The sequence below is a fragment of the Aplysia californica genome, unplaced genomic scaffold (assembly GCF_000002075.1).
Source record: "Aplysia californica isolate F4 #8 unplaced genomic scaffold, AplCal3.0 scaffold00076, whole genome shotgun sequence".
Taxonomy (NCBI): Eukaryota; Metazoa; Mollusca; class Gastropoda; order Aplysiida; family Aplysiidae; genus Aplysia; species Aplysia californica.
The window spans coordinates 760,973-767,626 of NW_004797346.1; positions in this window are offsets into that span (position 1 = coordinate 760,973).

Below are 6,654 nucleotides of genomic sequence, written 5' to 3' on the forward strand. Positions count from 1 at the left end.
TTTCTTTTTGGCATGGTCAGGCGCTATCTAGATCTAGATCTAGATTCTAATCTAAGACCTATTGACGTTGTTCCCAGTAGCAAGGAAAAGAATTCGACAAAGGAGTTCAGAAAAAGCGATTATGAGCATCAAACGAAAGGATCACAGTCGAATTTAGCACCTCGTAATAAAAGAAAAAAATGAGGCTGGATCTATACGGGTCGCACACTTAAAATAATGCTCAGTTTTGCGCGACAATGAGCGATAGTATCGAACGGAAGTACGACTTGAAATAAACAAACCTGGCGGATTTTCTAAAATTACAGAGACAGAAGCGTTGGCCTACAAAAGCAATAGGCAAAATAAAGAAATTGTGCTTTTTACAGCAAAACTGCCTCAAAAATTTAAAAAACCCAAAAAACGAAGGGCGTCATGATTTAGAAAATATTTTAAAGAGTCTTTTGGCGAAAACCGCATGTCGATCGATGCAGCCATTAGAAAGCCTTTTGAATAGCAAAATTCGGCCTCCACAAATAGATGATAGAAGTAAGCCAAGTTTTCCAGATTCCCTGCACTTTTGGTTTTATTCTATCGGAGATACACGTCAGATTCAGAGCTTGGTCTCTTTAAAAAAGAAAGAAACAAGCTGAGCCTAAGAACTGTATCAGCTATTTGAACCTTTCCCCTTTATCCTAGGCTTCTTACAACGCATGGGAAGGTTGACTTTATTTCTCTTACGGGGGATAAAAACCCTGAAAGAAAAGGGGTTCGTAATATAGTAATAACAAGAGCACTAGAGAACAAAGCTTCATAAAACATTGTAGTTTTCTCGAAACTTCCTTCTCTCTTAAAAAAAACCCCGACCTTCTTCTCTTTCACAAGCTCTCAAGCCCCGCGCCCTCCTGACACTTCTTACCGTTACTCGCAAAATGAAATAAGTAAATATAATACAATGAGAAATTCAGTATTGTAAAGGTACACTCTCACGGGCACAATTTAGATTTTCCCTTGTGATTTGATTTATTATTTTCCAATTAATTGAAGCTGAACAAATGAGTCACCATTCAAATTCCAAAAGAAAACAGAACTCAAATCTCGATGCATATTCGAAAATATATGTTAAAAGTTAATGAGTCTCAGGTGCAAATAATATCGAGGAAGCATTCTTGCGGATCATTTAAAGATCATCAAGATAGGTCACTTTGAAGACTGTGCACTATGTCAGTGCCTTAAAACAAAACTGCTCGGTATCACTTAAGGAGAATGGAATCTCCTTGATATCGAACTTTCAGATTTTATGAGTTAAGTCGAGCTGCAACTGACATCGCTGCACGCAGGTTACTGTCTTGTCTGTGAATGTTGCATTTTAATAACAGGTTTGAGCCCGGCTACGGGGCGGGTAATTTTACAAGACAAGGACCCTGGGTCGGCAGGTATTCATAGAAAGCAGAGAGTTATAAAGCGCATAAAGCATGCTGTAGAGCGTAAATATTTGCTGTATCAGAGCAAATATTATTATTATTATTATTATTAATATTATCATTAATATTATTATTATTATTATTATTATTATTATTATTATTATTATTGTTATTATTATTATTATTATTATTATTATTATTATTATTGTTATTATTATTATTATTATTATTATTATTATTATTATTATTATTATTATTATTATTATTATTATTATTATTGTTATTATTATTATTATTACTATTGTTGTTGTTATTATTATTATTATTATTATTATTGTTTTTATTATTGTTTTTATTTTTATTATTATTATTATTGTTATTTTTTAAATTATTGTTTTTATTATTATTGTTTTTATTATTGCCATTATTATTACTATTACTATTTTGTGTCGGGTCCGCCTTAGTGCTGTTACCATAATGACAGTAGCTGTTCCTACTGCCTTGTTGGTGCATGCGGGAGTATGGAAGGTTAATTGAGTAAACCCTAAGGCAGTCGACAGGGAGGAATGATCCGAACTATCTTTTGGCAGCCACTAGAACTCTACTGGTTCCAAATGTATTGACCTCGTCGCTCCTTTGGACTATATCAGCAAAGTCGAGAAGGGTTTCGTGCAAATTGCGCCAGGCACTTTTTCCATACAGTCAGGCCCTGGCGTTTAGCTTAGTCAAGATCTCAAAACAATGTATTTAAGGCAAATACAGCGGATCAGACCCACAGCTCAACCACAGCTACAACACCATTTATATGATTATGGAGAGGACACTTCATCCTTGTTGTGATAAGCAAGGGAAAAACATGGAAGGTGGCAGTTTACGGGTTATAAGACATCCTTATTTTGTGAAACAGTAAGACGCCTCGGGTCACCTTTGACGATAGGAGTGACTGTTCAGTCGTGCTGATCAGCTACTGCCCGTCTCAAACTGGGCAGCCCCCAGTCAGTAATGTGTTGGTCTGCTACATCTGTTATCTTATATGGGTGTATGGAACTGGGATAAAAACCGAAATGCAGAGGTTCAACCCACAACCAGGAAAAAAAGAGTAAAACTAACCCCCTGGAAACTGGGAACCTGGAATGTTAGAAGAATGGCAACCAGGTTGGTCCAACCTGGAGAAATCAGAGGACACCAGAAAGACAGCAATCTTAGACAGGGAGCTCACACGACTCAATGTAGACATCACTGCTCAGTAAGAGACAAGATTTGCTAACCCTGGTACCATCAGGGAATGAAACTACTCCTTCTTCTGGAAGCGTCTTGGGGAAGTTGAGAGGAGAATCCAAAGTATGGACATTGTAGTAAATAACAGATTCCCGAACAGGATCAGCACCGCCCAAGGTAGATCCGAACGTATCACTGTCATGGAAATGGAAACGAAAACTGGAAAGGCTCACTTCATCAGCGCCTACACACCATCCCTAACAACAGAAAATGAGAAAAAGACAATTTCAGGATGCAATCAACAACGTCCCAAAGGTAGACCAACTGTTTCTCATGAGTGACTTCAATGCAAGAGTAGGTACTGAAAACAAAGGGAAAAATCAATGAGAGTGGTCAGAAACACTTAGAATGCTGTGCAAATAACAACCTTTACATCACTAACAACGTTTTCAGCGGGGAGGACAGACACAATCTTTCTTAATGTCATCCAAGATCAGGTCATTGGCACCAAATCGACTTTATCACAGTCAGAAAGAAAGATGCCAATGTGGTAAAGCAAATCATATCCTTTTACGGTGCAGACAGCAACAAAGAGCACCTTTTAGTTATAGCTAAGGCAAAGATAGTCTCAAAGAAAACACCAAGAGCTGAAAAAAGAAGAAACCTAAGATCAACATAAGAAATACCGCAAATCTCAGGAAAATGTATTTAAACATCAGAGTTGCTACTGGACAATCAGCAAAATGGCACCTCTAAAGGCTGCAACAAGTGAACAGCTGACAGACAAGAAAGAACAAAAGGAAAGATGGGTGGAATATTATTCAGACTTATACTCAGAGGAGCGACATGTTAATAAACAGCTAAATGAGACCATTTCTGAGCTCTCCAAAATATCAGAATTTGATACAACACTAATACAAGAACTTTTTGCTGCACTCGATGAACTCGCTTGCTAAAAAGCAGCTTGAAATGACAACATACCTGCTGAAGGGCAGAAAGAGAACAAAACGACTCTCCTCCCATTTCTCTACGAGTTATTCACGACTTGTTGGCTAAAAGTAAAAATTACACATGACATGAGAGATGCCAAAATCACCACACTAAGGTGACAGAACAGGCCTACCAACTGGGAATATGAATAGACTGTTTCTATACAACACTCATTATGAACATTTGAATAAATTGCTTTGACCTATATTAATTGAGTAGGTGTTTTACGGCACTATCGATTCAATTTTGGTCATGTAAGTGCCAGCTTTGAAATAGAATATGAACCTGGATCATCAGCATAGTAGAATAATGTTATGTATTCTTCTATACAGTGAATACTGCCGCTCACAAGATACTTGTCTTGAACCTTCAGACTCGAATGATATGGAATTATGCGCCTTTACTCATCCACCCCTAATAAACAAAACAACAACAACAACAATAGCAAAACAACAACAACAAACAACAACAACAATAAAAACAACAAAAACAACAACAACATAACAACAACAAAAAACAACACAAACAAAACAAAACCAACAAAAAACAAAAACAAAAACAATAACAAAACTCTGTAAGTTTTTTTCCAAGAGTCACATATGCACCCCCCCCCCCCCCACACACACACACACGCACAGTGGGTGGTTGGCGGGTGCTCTGGTGTGGTTTGGTCCTTCTTTACTTTCAAACATCTATCGTCCTTGTCTCCCCTTCTTCTTTTTTATGTTTGTTTCTCTCTAGTAACACGTCTAATCTTCTGGCGCTCATATGACCTATGCAGTTGCGAGTGCCGTAAAACCTCTACTAAATCTAAAACACACGCACACAGAGAACCCCCCCCCCCCTAAAAAGACCCCCCCCAAATTTTTTAAAAAAATTCTAAAGTAATACCCAAGGGACACGAACTTTGATGGTTAACTCTGCTGACCTGCTTGAGGCCAGCTGACCGACAATTAAGGTACCGACTGTTCGGACTGATCTAACGCTCCCATCTCCTATAAAATAACCATTAGAAGTCTACAGCTTGTTCATTTCCCCCCTGACCATGTAGAAAATTCAAGCTCATTGAGGAATGTACTATGCCCACGACCAAACAAAAATGTTTTTTCTAAAGATTTAGACCTAGTAATAAAAATGTTTTTCTCTTTGTGCCCTATATTAAAATCCGCTCTTCGGATGCATACACAGGATCACTACAATAAATTACGTACAGTAACACAGCCTTCAAATTGCTTATTTTGAGACAGCGACACCAACCTGCCCCCATATTTCAGTGTAAGCTTGTCGATTTCATCCCCCCTCCCCACCCCCGACAGTCAAGACTTCTCCATGTGCTACACGTGAGTCTAAAAAATTACTCAGTCTCTTAATCATATTTCTTAGGCCAACGTTACAGAGCAGTGTTGAGGAAAATATTCTATCAACTTAAAGTTTTAGATGTATGCTGTAAAGATTTTTCAAACCCGTTATAGGCTTAAGGTGACAATCCATATGGGCGGGACGGCAGCAGCAGCGGCACGGCAGCGGGACGATATGTGCGGTACCGCAAGTCCCATTAAATCCATATGAGCGGCAGCAGAACGGCAGCGGGACGAAATGTGCGATATCGCAAGTGGCAAATTCAATAGGGGAAGGCATGTTGGCGTCTTTTTTTGTTTTGAGCAGCGTGGCACCTTCCCAGTCAAAACTGTCGTGGTTAATGAAACAAGAACGAATACTGCTGATGATTTGGCTCCTGGTTAATAAGAAGCCAGAATGTAAAAGACATCGAAGGCAGCATCGATTTTGGGTGCATGAACTTCTGAAAGAGTAACTTCGCCAGTATTGTCAAGTTGCAATTATCTTGATCTTTTGTCACTAGCATAACGAACAGGTTCATCCATTCCTTTGCCATTCAGGACAACCCAGAAGGCACCATTTGGGCATGTCAAGAAAATGGGTGGATGAACGACGACATAGGGGTGCAATGGTTTCATAAAGTTTTCCTTTTCAAATGAACTGACATCACACTGAGATTCTTCACAGTCAACCCTATTCCGCCACATTCCTATTTTTGTCTGCGGCAGAGCTGCGGCAGCAGCAGAATCGCTCCTGGGTGCGATTTTTATCGTCCCGCTGCCGTCCCGCTGCGTACCGCTGCGTACCGCTGCGTACCGCTGCGTACCGCTGCCGTCCCGCACTTATGGATTCAGACATTGATATTTCTGTTGGAGCGATTTTTATCGTCTCGCTGCCGTGCCGCTGCCGTGCCGCTGCCGCTGCCGTCCCGCATAGATGGATTGTCACCTTTACCTCAAAGAAAACGTGTAGGAACCTTAGTTTGCAGTGACTTTATGAAAGAGCTTTTAGATTCTGTTTGTCATCCGACTTTTAGACCCTAATGCAAAGATCCGAGAAGATTTAAAAAATCAATTTCATTTTATCTTGTTTTAAACCCGGTAGGCGAGAGTGAACACCTAAAAGATTAGATTTAATAAATATCTGTTCTTTGTCAAGTATTGCTGTTCTGGAATGTAGGCCTAGTCTAAAAGAAACACACAAAGACGAAAGATTAATATCTTGGTTTTCTTTTTTTGTTTATGAGAAGGGATTTCTTTCTGCACTGGATACCTTCCATGTAATGACCTTGACCTAGAACACAGAATAGACACTGTTTATTTTCAAATTGTTTTTGTGATATCAGTACAATTTAGATTATATACAATTTCACCCATGCGTTTGCTTGGTTATTTTATAACTTTGATAAAGTCTAGATTCTATATAAACCTAAAGCAATGTCAAATTGTGCTGTTTATTATCAGGGTTTTAAAGCCAGTTCAAATGAAGCCAGAAAGAGAAAATTTAGGTAGGAACAAAGTTTAGCCCCAGACTTTGGACTGCCTAACTTGACCAAGGGCGCAAGATTTGGTGACATTGTGGGGGTCACAGAGGGGTCACGGGTATGTCTCCCAGGAACAGAAAAACAGTAACGTGTGGTCGCTATAATGTGTAGAGATGTGTGTGTGTGTGTGTGTGTGTGTGTGTGTGTGTGTGTGTGTGTGTGTGT